Below are 15,700 nucleotides of genomic sequence, written 5' to 3'. Positions count from 1 at the left end.
CTCCCTGCTGTCCCTGCCACTTGGATCCACTCCAGCTGTAGATCCACCTTTGACACTGCCGCTTCTCAGGCGCAGAACCTCCCCTACTCCACCTAAATTTATATGGGGTGAGGGAGGAGGAGGAGGGGGTGAGGAATGATGAGGAGGGAGATGGGGGGATGAGGAGAGGAGGGGGATGAGAGGATGATGACGAGGGGGGTGAGAGGATGAGGATAGGGAGATGACTGGATGAGGAGAGGGGGTGAGAGGATAAGGAGGGGTGATGAGAGGATGAAGACGGGGGTGAGGGGATGAGTACAAGAGGGTGAGAGGGTGAGGAGGGAGGATAAGAGAGAATATGTGGAGGGAGGGTGAGAGGATGTGGGAGAAGGAGGAGGGAGGAAGAAGAGTGGTGAGAGGATGAGGGAGAATGAGGATTGGAAGAAGAGGAGGGGTGAGAAGATGAGGAGGGATGATGAGATAGAATGGGATGGGAGAGAGAGAATGGGGGAACTAGTGAGAATGAGGGTGAGAGATATAAAGAGGGTTAAACATTTAAAAAAAAAGATGGGGTGTGTACCGAGCGCGCGCATTCTAAGGCCTCAGCCATGTTGCCTGCTTGCTGGCGGAAGTGCACTGATGCACGCTCCCGCTTAGCACTGAGCCCCTACAGCCGCAATTAGAGCGGCTTTAGTAGAGGCTCACCTGTGCTTCCACGCGCTTGCGGAAGCGCAGGTCTTAGGGGAATTTAAAATTCCCCCGCTTGCCGGCGCGACAGGCCGGTCACGTGAGCGGTTCACCCAATGAGGGCGAACCAGATCCGTGACGTCACAGGCCCACCACCGGCCAGTGACATGCCCGCCCCCGGCCCGCCCCCTTACGGCGAGCAGGACAAGCAACCGCAAGGCCAGGGAAAGCACCCGCTTTCCCTGAGCCTCAGCGCGCATCAGCACGCCAGCGGTAAGCATGTCCGAGGCCTATGTGGGAAGGAGTGTAAGGAGACGAGAGGAGGAGTGAAATGAGAGGCAGGTGGACTGTGGCAAAGGGGTCACTCCAGTAACATTTTCCATAAGCTCAGCACCTTCAGTTTGTTTGCTGAGGAGGGGAAGGAGCTGCACACACTGGTTGAGGTTTATCCCTCAATCTCATCATTGTTTAAGCCATTGTCTTGATGGCAGCCACCACCAGAGTCAAACTCTGAAAGTGAGGCAATGTACACCCAGATGGAAGTATCTCCACATGGTGGCACTGGTTGCATTCTTGCACCTGCCTCCAATATTGTGCCAGTTGAGTAGTAGGAATGTACAAATGAGGGCAGTTGGGGAGAGACAAGGACAGGCCACTATAGAGGTGAGTAGCGTTGTTATTTCTTTGGCTCTGGTGGTGATGATGGTGAGGAGGATGATGATGGGAGACTGAAGGACACACTTGAGAAGAAACACGGTGCCGGCCACTTCTGTGCATGCGCAGGCAGCGGCTGCTTCTGTGTATTCGCTGGAAGCGCTGGCTGCTTCTGCGGAGGCAGCATTGGTCGCTTCTGTGCATGCGGTGCTGGCCGCTTATGCGCGTGCGGCACTGTCCTCTTACATGCAGGCGATGCAGGCCACTTGTGTGCATAGGCAGGCCACGCTGGGCACTTGTGAGAAGTAGGCTTCGGCTGCTTCCGTGCATGCGCAAACTGCGCTGGCCACTTTTGCGCATGTGTGCACAGCTTTGTCTGCTTCTGTCGCATCTGATGTGACAAAAAGGAGTGTGACCTCTATGCGTTTCATGTGAATTGACACTTCATCAGGGTGTATGGTCTAAGAATCCTATTACTAGCGTTCTAGGTTATTTAAACGCTGGTCCTTGGATTCTTAGACCATACCCCTGATGAAGTGTCAATTGACACGAAATGCATAGAGGTCACGCACTTTTTTGTCACATCACACGTCATGACAACGGATGTTCCTGACCTGCTTATTCCTCTCCCCTCACCTACGAGGACATCAACTGGGACGAGCTGGGAGCTTTTTACCGTGGACTACACACTGGGAATGGGGTTTCAATATCCTCATCTCTCCCCCATCCTCTGCCCCATTATATCCATCTGTCGGACCGGCTGTGCCTTACTCGCCCGTGTGAGGTTGAGGATTTTTGTTATGATTATTAATGTAAGTTTTTAATTTGTTTATATTGACATAATTTTTTATTTTTATACATTCATTGTGCTCTACTCTTTTTGCGCTCTTATTTTTAGTTGTTTTTTTGTACATTTGGCCCCGCTGATCACAGGAGAATACGGGCTGCACCTTACTTTGGAATAACTTTGAAGTTTACTGAGGATAGCATGCATTTCTCCTCTCTCTTTCTGTAATGCTTGCGCTGCCCACGAGCAAGACAGGACCCCGGTACTGAGGTGGGGAAGTATAGAACCACGCACCCACAGCAGCGGAAGCGTGCCTGGCAGGCGGATTGTCAACGTAGCCGGGTCTGGGTTGGAGAGAGCGGGTTAGTCCTGATACTTGCTAACGTCTTGGGATGGAGAGGTCAGAATTGTCAAAGTCCGTTAAGCCGTGGTCTGGGGTTGGAGAGGTCAGAATCGTGGAAGTCCGTATAGCCATGGTCTGGGTTGGAGAGGTACGCAGAGTTGAGGGTAAGCCGGGGTCGATATCCAGATGGGTTCAAAAGTCAAGCCGGGTCGGTACATGAGTAATCCAAACTGTGAAAGAGACAAGACAAGAGCAAGGCACAACAACCGCAGGAGCACAAGGCTACAACTAGTAATGCTCAGCAAAGGTAGGAAGTGAGAGCAGGGTATATAACAGGAACAGGAACCAATTGTCAAGGAGGTGGAGCGGATGCGCGGCCTCTGCGGAGACCAGGATAGGTTGCAGGAGACAAGTGGGCATTAGAGAATCTTGTCACGCAGCTGGGGAGTGGTGCACGGCATTACGTGAGGGCGCCGCGCACAAAGGAAGCGCAGCGCGTCCGAGGAAGTGGAGCTAAGCTCCGTGGCAGCTTAGATGAGGTGCGCGTGCGCTCTGTAAGCAGAGCGGGGGTGCGTGCACGCGCTGGTGCCAGAGCGGAGGTCTGTGCAGCGACAGGTAAGAGGGAACACGTCACAAAGGACGTGTTCCCCGATTCCTTACAGTACCTCCCCCCCCCCCCTTGAGGATCGGCCTCAGAACGATTCCCATAAGGCTTGTGCGGAAACCTGACATTGAACCGCCTCAACAAGCTGGGAGCATGAATCTGATGAAGAGGTATCCATGTGCGTTCCTCCAGTCCATAGCCTTTCCAGTATATGAGGAATTGGACAACTCATCTGGAATCGATTATGGATTGAATTTCGAATTCTTCTTGACCCTGTACGATGACAGATGGAGGTTTAGGTGAGATGTCAGGAATCTGAGAACTTTGAAAAACAGGTTTTAACAATGAGACGTGGAAGACTGCCGGGATACTCATAGATTGAGGCAGTTGCAAGCGGTATGCCACAGGATTGACCTGTTTGAGAGTGGTGAATGGGCCCAGGAATCTTGGGGCCAGTTTCAGTATAGGTGTCTTCAATCTTATGTTCTTAGATGAAAGCCACACTTTTTCTCCTGGCCTAAACTTGGGTGCCTCACGGCGATGGCGATCCGCTTGTGTCTTTTGTCTGAGTACTGCTTCCTGTAGAGTCCTTTGAATTTTCATCCAAGAATTTTGGAGCGAGTTCACTATGGAATCTGCTGCTGGAACTCTGGAAGGATTGGAAGGAATAGGACGGCGAGCTGGATGGAACCCGTAATTTATAAAAAAATGGTGATTCTTGAGTGGACTCATTTCTGAGTGAGTTATGGGCGAATTCGGCCCATGGGAGTAGTTCCACCCAGTTGTCTTGTGCGTCAGAAATTGTCACACGTGCTCACCACAAACCGGACTGGACTGCGAGGCCGAGGTGGGGATGTAAGAAAACCACCGCCCTACAGATGTGTGGGCGGGTCCGGAAAGCAGAGTCGTGTGGTTTAGCTGGGTCAGGGTAGGAGAGTGTAGGATTGTAGAGGTACTTGCCGTAGTCAGGATTGGAGAGATCAAGAGTAGTCAAAGTCCAAAGCCAAGGTCGAGGATTGGAGAACGTAGAAGTCCGGTAGATGTGCCGGGATCCAAGGGTGCCAGAGGTCAAGGGCCTGGGTCAAGGCTGGGACACTCTTTGATAAAGCGTGGGTAACCACGCGAAACGCATAAGAGGACTTTTTTGCTGCTTCCATATGTGCCAATAAATTTTTGTACTTAGCTTTTACTGCAAATACTGGTCATAGTTCTTTCCAAGGCAGCTGCACCGCCACCTACAATTTCCTGCAAGGCTGGGAGACAAGGGTTCAAGAGACAAGGTAACACAGCAAGGCAGCTTGTAGCAAGCACGACAGAACACAGTCTATGCTCAGCAATCAGCCCAGGGCTGATTGAGACTAAATACCAGTGAGGACCAATGAGAGACAGTCCCAACAATGATGTCAGAGGAAGGTAGACCGCTGGTAGGAGGTGGCAGGGTGCAGAACTGGTTCACAGGCATCTGGGTGATTGCTGGGGTCAGGTGCGGAGGTGCATGCGTGCGCGATGCGCGGCACAGGCGGGAGTGCGGGGTAGTGTCAGCACTGTTTAGGAGAGGCGCCAGCACCCGCGGTGGTCTGCCACGGTGGCGCATGCGTCCTGGGGTAGATGCACGCGTGTCTACCGATCTGGAGGCAGCGGGGGTCTGGGACCGGAGTTTGTGCGCGTCCCCGCCGGGAGGTACAGGCGCACGCGTGACTCCGTAGGGAAAGAGGCAGCGTCCTTAAAGAAATAAAGCATTGCAGATATTGCTCTGACTGGTTTGTTCTTTCGGTTTGTCTGTTGGTTTGGGGATGATACCCAGAAGAAAAAAAGAAAAGTGATATCAAACCTTTGAGCAAAAATTTCAAGACGAACTGTGACCCCCGATAGGACACTATAGACTCTATATATATGTGATCCTCGGTCGGATAAAATAGAGTGGAACTCCATGAATACGAAATATTTCTTTGATATAAATATCTGCTAAGGTGGCAGAATTAGGAAGACCCTTGAGAGGAATGAAATGGGCCTGTTTGGAAAACCTATCAACATTAACGAGAATAGTATTCATCCTACTAGAAACAGGAATCTCAACAATAAAGTCCATTGAGAGGTGGGTCCACGGTCGATCCGGAATGGGTAAGGGGTGAAGCAGACCAGACGGCTTATTGCGGGCGGACTTATTTCGGGCACAGGTGGAATACGAGTTGATGAATTCCTTGATATCCTTAAACATATTAAGCCACCAAAAGGTGCATTTGATAAGATCGGAAGTTCTCTTTGTACCCGGGTGACCGGAAAAATTAGATGAGTGACCCCACTCAAGGATTTTCTGCTGAAATTGAGGTGCAGCATACAAACAGCCCTCCGGCACTTTCATACCCTCGGGGATGAGCATCTGAGTCCCAGGATCTTGTCCAATACATTAAAAGATCACATATTTGGCGGGTAAGATGGTCTCAGGAATGTTTTCGGATTTGTCTTCACTGACGAATTGATGGGATAAGGTGTCAGCCTTTAGATTCTTAGAGAAAAGAAAGAATTGCTGGCGCCAAATCAGTCCTTTAAATAATAATAACTCCGAATAAAAACCAAACCGTCTCTTGAAAAGTCCCAAAAGTGTCCTTGAACAGATAGGCAGTGAAGGGGTCAACGAACGGCTCACACCAAATGGTAGTGCAATATGTAAAAAAGAGAAGAAAACAAACAGATAATGGTGGAGTACGCCAAAAAAGTTGACATTAAAACATTAAAAACTCACACATGACAAACATAACACACAATAACAGACAGACACTAGCAAGGCTATAATCCTAACAAAAAGCTATTTATTAACATAGAAATACTGGGTCCCGGAGGATAGAGCACTTAAGTCCAGAGGGGTAAAATTGAAACCCTACTTACAGGACAGTAGATGGTAAAAGCAGTGAAGCTGAAGATCGCTCAGGTGCTCCTCTCTGATGATAACTGGAGCTCTTTTAGGGATTCCCTCGTGTGGGGATGGATGTTGAGTTGCACGAAAACCGGAACTTCCGGGTGGATGTGACGTCACACGCCGCGGTGTTACTGAAATCTCTGCTCCTCTTCCTCTCCTTTCCCCCCACAGCCTACAAAAGGAGAGGAAGAAGAGCAGCGATTTCGGTAACACCGCGGCCCCGTATTTCTATGTTAATAAATAGTTTTTTGTTAGGATTATAGCCTTGCTAGTGTCTGTCTGTTATTGTGTGTTATGTTTGTCATGTGTGAGTTTTTAATGTTTTAATGTCAACTTTTTTGGCGTACTGCACCATTATCTGTTTGTTTTCTTCTCTTTTTTACATATTGCACTACCATTTGGTGTGAGCCGTTCGTTGACCCCTTCACTGCCTATCTGTTCAAGGACACTTTTGGGACTTTTCAAGAGACGGTTTGGTTTTTATTCGGAGTTATTATTATTTAAAGGACTGATTTGGCGCCGGCAATTCTTTCTTTTCTCTGTGGTTCATTTTCTGACTGTACAGTCAGTATTTGCCAGGCTGCCTGCAATATTTATTTCAAGTATTGTTGTTATTAATTTTAGCGCTGTTTTGCACCGTCTTTTTTCGTTAGCCTTTAGATTCTTAGTACCAAGAATGTAGGAAATTATATAGTTGAATCTGGAAAAGAACAATGCCCAGCGAGCCTGACGGGAACCGAGGCGACGGGCACCCTCGATATATAATAGATTTTTATGGTCCGTGAGGATTGAAATCGGATTTTCAGTATCCTCCAGGAGGTGTCTCCACTCTTGCAGAGCAAGTTTGATGGCCAAGAGTTCCCTGTTGCCAACATCGTAGTTTTGCTTCGCGGGGGAGATTTTTTTTGAGAAAAAAACGCAGGGATGTAGCTTATCCTGGGAGAACTGTCTCTGTGAGATTACGGCTCCTGCTCCAATATCCGAGGCGTCTACATCCAAAGTGAAAGGAAGTTTAGGGTCCGGATGGCATAAGATGGGAGCAGTGACGAACGCTTTCTTAAGGGTTTCAAAAGCCTGGCATGCTTCAGGAGACCAGGAAGAAGTGTCAGCATCTTTCTTCATCAGGGCGGTAATGGGAGCCACTGTGGTGGAAAAATTACGGATACATTTACGATAATAATTGGCGAAGCCAAGAAACCGCTGAATCGCCTTGAGAGATGTGGGTTGGGGCCAATCTACAACTGCCCTGAGTTTATCAGGATCCATGGAGAAGCCTTTATCAGAGATAATGTATCCCAAGAAAGAAGTGGACGTTTGGTGAAAAATACATTTCTATATCTTGGCATAGAGATGATTCTCGCGTAAACTGGAGAGAACCAGCTTGGTGTGCTGGATATGTTCGGATATAGATTTAGAAAAAATAAGAATATCATTGAGGTAGACAATTACAAAAATGTTGAGGACATTCCGAAAAATATAATTCACGAATTCTCGAAAGACAGCTGGGGCATTACAGAGCCCGAAAGGCATGACCAAATATTCGTAATGGCCGTCTCGCGTATTAAAGGCCGTTTTCCATTCGTCCCCTTGTTGAATGTGTATGAGATTGTAGGCCCCACGAAGATAATGTTTAGAAAAAATGGAAGGATCTTGTAGACGATCAAACAATTCTGAAATGAGCGGCAAGGGGTAACGATTCTTCAGGGTTATTTTGTTAAGATCCCAATAGTCTATGCATGGGCGGAGTGAACCATCTTTCTTCTTAACAAAGAAGAACCCAGTCCTTTGGGGAGGAGGAAGCTCTAATGAACCCTCTCTTTAAATTATCCTGAATATACTCAGACATAGCCTTAGTCTCAGGAAGAGACAAAGGATAAGATCTACCTTTAGGAAGGATGGCACCGGGCAGAAGATCAATGGGACAATCATAAGGACGGTGAGGAGGAAGGATTTCGGAACAAACCTTATCAAAAACATCAATGAAATCTGCATATACTTCAGGAAGCATAGGTTTGGCAGGAGTACTGGTCTCTACACCAGCGATAAGTTGTACCGAGGATACAGGAGCAACTTCAGAGGCAACACTCTATTGTATAGGTTTCTTGTCTATCTAGTCTATAAGTGGATTGTGTTGTTGGAGCTAAGGGAGGCCCAGAATTATCTGTACAGAGGGTAAATGGGTAACACACTGTGAGATATCTTCCTTGTTACCGTCTATAGTGGAGAGAGTAAGAGTAGGAGTTTCTAATGAAATGAAGGCTGGGTGGTGAGGACGTCCGTCGATAGCCTCTAGACCCACCGTTACTGACTTCTTGACCAACAATCTTATGTTTAGTAGCGAAATCTTGATCCACAAAATTTCCCCCAGACCCGGAATCGATGAAGGCAGAGGCAGGAACTAGGAAGCCAGGACCCTGAAGGAAGATTGACAGCCTGACAGGGGGTATGCAGACCTCTCTTAATAGGAGGGGAAGAAGAAATGGTACCCAATGAGATCCCCTCATACCTCATTGGGTGTTGGCGTTTCCCGGCTTCATGGGGCAGTGAAGCCCCAGGTGACCCGACAGTCCGCAGTAGAGACATAATTCTCCAGTGATGGCGTTCAAGCCTCCTTTTCTGAAGGCATTGATCCACCATAATACATACGGCAATAAGATTCTCGAGCACCGTGGGTCTTTCTTGAGCAGCTAATTCATTCTTTAATGTCTTGGAGAGGCCTTGCCAGAAGGCTGCAGATAACGCCTCATTGTTCCAGCCTGTCTCTGCTGCGATGGTCCGAAATTCCAGAGCGTATCTTGCAACTGATCTGTGACCCTGTGAAATGTGGAACAATGAAGAAGCAGCAGTAATCTTACGGTCAGGGGTGTCGAAGACCTGCTTAAATTCTTTCTTGAAGCGTAGAAGAGAAGCGGGAAGGGGTTAACGTGAACTGAATGTCACATTGGTTTAGGAAACCTCGGCATCCATAGGGATCTCCCGCATAGCGATTGGGAGTGGGAGACGTGGCTCGAGAGAGAGGCTTCAGGGGAAGAAACAGACTGAGTAGCAGGCCTAACAATTCTGGATTAATATTGGTTGAGAGAAACCGTTGCCAGATTTTGAGTCAGGGAAGCAATCTGATTGTCCAAGTATTGGAAATGCTCAGAGATAGAAGACAGGTGTCATGGAACAAGAATCACATCTCTGTTTCACCCCCTCCCCCCCCCCCCTTTCCTTTGCAGCTTCTGCTTGTCAGTTTCTCATTTCCAGCTGCTGGTATTTTGCTCTGTACACACACACAGTGCCCGTGTGTTAGACACAGTGTTGCAATCCCTGTCTCTGCATTATGCCAGTGAGTTGCTACAGCAACCTCAGCCTTTCTATCAGAATGGGCTAGTCTGCTCTCTCCCCCTCCGCCTTGCTGACAGATGGTCTGTCCCCGGGCTATCTTGTTACCCAGAATACACTGGCACTTCCTTTTACATTCAACACTGGCTGAGTGAGTACCTTCTGTAATTTGCTCCACTGGCAGGGCCTCATCCTTTTCACCTGCCCTTACTACAAAGCACCCACAGATAGACATTTTCCAACACAAACATCTCATCCACCAGTGCCTGTCTTTATTGCTGCTTTCCTTAATAAAGTGAAGAAAATATACAGGACTTGTTGTGGTTTGGAAAGAAGGCTGAGTTGAAGCTAGCTGGGTTCATTCATACCCCAGACATGACCCTGGATCCAGAATAACAGGGCTTGCCCCACATCGGGGGCTCCATGTTCGTTGGGCTGAGCATACTGTGACGCTTGCGCTGCCCATGCCAGTGTTTGGACTCCCACCTTAATGAAGGCTTTGTGTATTCTGCTTTCGTCTAACTTTCGTCTAACTTCGTCTAACTTCCAGTTTCCATTGCAAGTGGTACGTGTAGTAAACTGTAACATTAGCTCACATCACCACTGACACCGGAGATAAACAGCCTGGTATTACAATACCAATTTCTCTGTAAATTACTAACAAACAGAAGGCCTGTGTATATTTCCTGGTAGGTGTGAGGATTGGACCTCGGCCCCGCCTCCATGACACGTCTTGTGACGTCGCAGGTTATGCTTCCCGCGCAAGCGCCGCATTCCCCCTACAAGGACCGGACCTAGGCTCCGCCCCCGCATGGCATCCTGTGACGCAATGAAGGGTGTTCCTGTTCACACTCCACATCGGCGCTGACTTACCAGGGGCACTCGAGGGGTTAATGCTATCAGCAATTATTCCACACCTGCGGTGCACTCCGCCCCTGCTTACCAGTGGACAGAATATGTCTGATTATTCATGACTCATTGCCTGCTAGCCTTCCCATTGGCTTCCTGCTCCTTATATGCTCAGCCAGCCTTGAGGCCAAATTGGCTGAGCATAAACTTCTGTTTATGTTTCAAGGGCTTGCCTCAAGCATCCTGCTGCCCTACTGTTATTCTTGCATTCTGCCTTGATTTTCTGTTACCTTTGACTTCAGCTTGTACCTGGACCGTTGCCTTTCTGACCCCGGACCTCGGCTTGTGTTTGGACTCCCACCTTCTCTACTCCTGAACCCCGGCTACGCACAACAACCATCCGACGTCTCCAATCCTAGACCACGGCGAGTGTAACGACTATTCTGACCTCTCCTACCCTGACCCGGCTACACGAACTTCACTCTGCACTCCGGACATGGTTACACGGTTGTAGGTCAGTGTATATCACTATCCCCACCTCAGCCTCGCAGTCCTGTCCTGTTTGTGGTGAGCACTTGTTACAGTAGGTGTCTTTTCAACAAACTTTTTGTAGTTCAGTACTACTTTCAATCTATTCATAAAGTCTACTTGGGGAATATAATCCCCCTTAAACAGTAACATTTGCAGTTCTCTGCACCTTACAAACTTGGATCCCTCTTTTGAGGTTGTGCAGTGAAGGATCATGTAACACTGCCATAATAGAAGTTATTACACTTTAGGAATCAGTGGTCATACATTTATCCATCATAAGTAACACCATTAACAACTGTATGAAATAGTTATTTAGCTCGTTGTACGGTCATGCACCTATTACTATTGCGTAATAGTTTTTACCCAGGCTAATACAGCGTTACAATATGGCATTAGGGATATTGATTGTTGTTGTTACACTTGACTGCGGGTTTTAAACTAGGAACTCACTTACTCCCATTATTTCCAGATAGAGCTTTAAAGCGTCAAACATCACTGCCACATTATGATTCTATGTATTCTAGGAGACTTTGGGTTACAGTGGTTCTATCAATTGCAACACTATAGACCACCATATCAAGTGGCTACCATGTTTAATACTTAGTAACAATTTCTACATCTACTGGGTTGGGCATAGAGCAGTGTTTGGTATAGAGCATCAGGAAGTATCTTATAAATTCACATCTACATCATTTTTTAACCTTAGCAAATATAGATGAGTTTTGATCACTTTGCCTTTTTAGGTGCACACTGCAGTGCCTGCCACAGGAAAGCTTTGTTTACATCATCGCTGATTGGCTAAGACTTTTGCGCCAAATTCAACGAGTAGACTCACCTGTTTGGGAGTCATGGCAATGACTAAGGTTAAATAGCTGGTACCAGCAGTGACCCGCTCACCCCCAAAAAAGTTCTGATTGTAGAATGAACCGCGCGTCGGGTGATGATGTGATTAAGACACAGGTCTTAGTCTACACTTATAGTGCCGATGATGGCGACGGCGACGTCAGGCTACGGTCGCTGGAAAAAGCAAATTGAGATGACAACCAAGCCGCGATGGCGGCAATGCATTTTTTTTACGTGACGTCGCTGTCGCCGGCACTACTAGCGCAGCCTTACATGGTGCTCGGTATTCAACTATCTTTGACAAATGATTTACTAATGTTCATCTAGTTAGTTAAACTAAGATGTGGGTCAGATGAGGCAGCCACTAGCACCAGTTAGGACTCCATAGCATTAGACACTATTCCTGAGATGTGACTTTAGCTCCGGTAGGATCATAGTTACAATATGTAAGTAAACATAATTTTTATTAAGCACTGATTATGCATGGATGGGAGTGAATTTAGCTTTACAGGGCATGGGAATAAGATTTCCGTTTTCCATTAGCATACCACTAAGCTCCACGAGCTTTCTATACGTACTCACCTTCTCATCTGTCTGCCATTAAGTTACGATTGAGTCAGCTAAACTATGATGTGGGCTAAATCAGGCAGCCACTAGCATTAGACAGGACTTCTCACTATCATGCTACACCTTTCCTCTGATCATAGATGCCGCTTGTCAACAACTATACTGTCACGTGCGACACCCTGCTAGCATGCGACCTGCATACGGGACAAGGGTTAATACTGACGCTCGCAAGCGCACCCACTCTTCACCTCCTCAAAAGGTCCCTCAAATGAGTTGTATCTCTCCTCAAGCCGTCCCAATATACCATCGCCACGAACAGCACACAAGTGAGCGCCTGACTTTACATATGCAACCAGGGTTAATACACAAAGCTATTCTAGCAACCCCCCTTGCTCCTCTGCAAGGAACCAGCTAGTTAGTATTAACCCCTACTCAATTGCACATCATAACTATCCACTGCCACCACCTGAGGTTATGCAGATATGATAAAAGATCTTAGGCTAAAATATCCGCCAGGGCCTCAGGTCCCTGTTTATTATAGGAAAAACCATGCATCTAACACAAAATCAGTTGTAGTAACATGTGCCCGAATTTAGCAAGTTATTCTCTCCAGCGTGCACAAAGTTCATTCAGAGCCCAAAGCATTACTTATTAAATGTTTTAATATATATAAAAATACAGTACTTGAATTACAGAAAAGGTATTACAAAATAAACATACAATTACAATATAAGGCAGAACAGCTTCTTAAAATAATAGGAGTAAAACAGAAAATCTTATACAGTTCATTACCACATGCCATGGATTTTTCCCAGAGAGGCGCTGGTTTCCAAAGATGAGATCTACCCTGCTCGCAAGCATGCCCCTGTTCAGATCTGACTTTTAACAACCTGGCCCAGACTTAAGTACAATTCTTTCTTAGGGCACAGTCATGAGCCCACCCCTTTCTACAGAATACTTTGAAGCTGCTCTCTCTTGATTAAAACAATTGACACCTTTAAGTTGGCTATCTGGCTGGACCCCCCCACCCCCACTCCCACTCCCACCCCCACTCCTACTCTTTCCCCAAGTAAGTTCCTTTGAAGCTCAGAGCAGCTCAAAGAAACAGTCCTGACCAGTTCCAAACACAGCATTTTGTAATAAAAAGTGTAGCTCATTAACCCCTTAAACACCAGAGGGGTTAAAATATCTATTACTTCATGACATTATCATGACATATACTAACACAGATGGGGGTAGATATAGCCTTAAAAGGCTTGGGAACAGTATACTCAGGTTTCCACTTAGTACCCACTGGGTCGATTGTTATGCTACGGCCCCAGAGCCTGCTCTGCACACGCGCCTGCGAGGTTGGCGGCGCGTGCAGCCGAATTCATCCGTCTTCAGAGAGCTGCAGGGGGAAAGACGGGGGGGGGGGGGGGGCGTGATGGGGGCGCGGCCGTGATGTCACCAGGCAGGTTCGCGAAATGGGATGAGGGAGTGGGATCACATATGTGAACCGCCGGGGGTGTGGCCTAGCGCTCCATCGCTAGATCCCCTCACAATTTTCTTGCAGGCTGGAAAAACTCACCGTGCAGCGCGGCGGTCCCCCCTCGCAGCGGGCCCAGCCCCATTAAGGGGCGGCTCTTGTCCCCGGGCGCTGCAGTAGCCAGCGGGGACCTGGCCTTAGTCTGTTTAATACAGACAAATTAGCATTGAATAGTCCTCGTCAAATCAGCGGGACTTTTCTTATTGGAGATACCATACAACTTTGCATTGCCACATCAGAGCATACAGGAAATAGTGAGTCCGGTGCTTCCTCACATTACATCAAAAGCGGTCAGGTGTTTCCTGTTGCCTATAGAACTGGCACATCTACATGACCAATTCTACTCCAACATAAGAGTACAATACTGGTTTGCCTACTACCAGCATTAGTACCTTAATATGGCACACCATTGGAACAGTCAAATAAACAGTGATATGCTGCACACCATAAGCCATATATACATAACAGTATTACCGGTGCTGCTGGTTCAAAAGGAATACCTGTCACAATCTTCCAAGCTTGAACTATTAAAAGAAGGATGCAGCGCTCCACGGGTTTTGCAAAAAGTTCCAAATGTATTGCGCCATACACAACGACCGAAAAGGCTGCCTTTTCACTTGAAAAAGACCCACTAAGGTCGAAACGGTTGTTGTGTATGGCGCAATAAATTTGGAACTTTTTGCAAAACCTGTGGAGCGCTGGATCCTTCTTTTCACTCCATTGGAACATACATATTTCTCCTCTCACTTTTTGTCAATAGTTGACTTACTGAGCACACAGGCGCTTTTTGAGGTTTTAACCTTTGTAGTTTTCTTTCATTTTTTGAATAAAATGTATTTATTTTCAATTTAGTAGAGGAGAGTGCATCATCAGGGTTTCTTTCTCTTTCGTGTGTACAATAGTTATTCTTCCCAGATAGCACCCCTCTAAAAGATTATTATAGATCTGAGCAGGGACAGCCCACTGCCCCCCTTTGTCTTGACTTACTGACTGCAGAGTGTTACAGACTTGTTAACTGTAGAACACAGAAAGGAAAACCCAGAGGTGTCTCTTGCCTTCCTTTAGCCTTTTCGTGCCCCAAAGACATAATGGCTATGTCATGCCCGCAGAGTGCTTTTTGTTCAGCTTAGATTGTGTCCTGCATTCCAATTTAGCACAGGATTTAATCTGAAGTTAAATGAAAGAGGATTCCTCCTCCTCCAGGTTAAGGGCTGCTGCAATCACGTGAAGGCTTTCAAAATCGGCCACGTGACCCTGCTGACCCACGTGACCCGGAGGTGTCATGGTACTCCGGTGCCACAGCCCCTCCGGCACTCCAAGTGTTGCATTAAAACTGTTGTAACTTTTATTAAGGGTGCTTAGGGCGTAGTCACTACGTCATGGGAACTGGCAATCCAGAGACTCCGTGATGTAGTGATTACATCATGACCAACAGAGGGTTTTTGTGGCGCTAAAATCAAGTCCTGCGTGCAAATTGTCCAGTGAGTAAATGGAGGACCCACCCCTCTTATGTTCCCTGGAAAATGACCCTGCAGACATGTGACCACACTGTGTTATAAGGGCCGTGGCACTTAGGTACCACAACCGCAGCGGCACTCAAAGGGTGAATCATCGCTTTTCAACCAAGTTTTTGGTCAGTGATATTGGATCAGGAAATCCAAAATGTTTAAGTGGAACCACTGGCTATACAGTACATGAGAGAAACTACTGAAAACTAGTGAGATGTCATAATGTAGCAATCATAAGATGTTTATTTGTTTATAAAAATGTTTTACCAGGAAGTAATACATTGAGAGTTAGGCTAAGTCCCCGGCGGTGGCTGCTGAACACGCGCCTGGCTTAAAACCGCAATCTGCAGTCCATAGGGAGCGAGGGGAGGCGTGGCCAAAACAGAGGGGGGCGCAATCATGATGTCAGACACAACACAAAGTACAGCCCAACAGCTCAAAGCACTGCTCTCCCGTTGGTCCAAGCTATCTGTCTTGCTATTGGCTCCCAGCGAACCACGTAACCGCACGGGAAGACAATTGTGTTGTTGACCTGCTGGGTGACGCGCCGCCGCACTGCGTGAGCCAACACGCAAG

General features: G+C 47.4%; 1 protein-coding gene across 1 annotated transcript in view; it reads left to right on the top strand.

Moving 5' to 3' along the window:
- Positions 1-15,700, top strand: part of TMPO (thymopoietin) — a 63,393-nt gene that overhangs the window by 32,650 nt on the left and 15,043 nt on the right. The window lies entirely within an intron of this gene.

The sequence above is a fragment of the Ascaphus truei genome, chromosome 5 (assembly GCF_040206685.1).
Source record: "Ascaphus truei isolate aAscTru1 chromosome 5, aAscTru1.hap1, whole genome shotgun sequence".
Taxonomy (NCBI): domain Eukaryota; kingdom Metazoa; phylum Chordata; class Amphibia; order Anura; family Ascaphidae; genus Ascaphus; species Ascaphus truei.
Note: the sequence above shows the minus strand (reverse complement) of the source record. Positions and strands in the feature narration are given on the sequence as shown.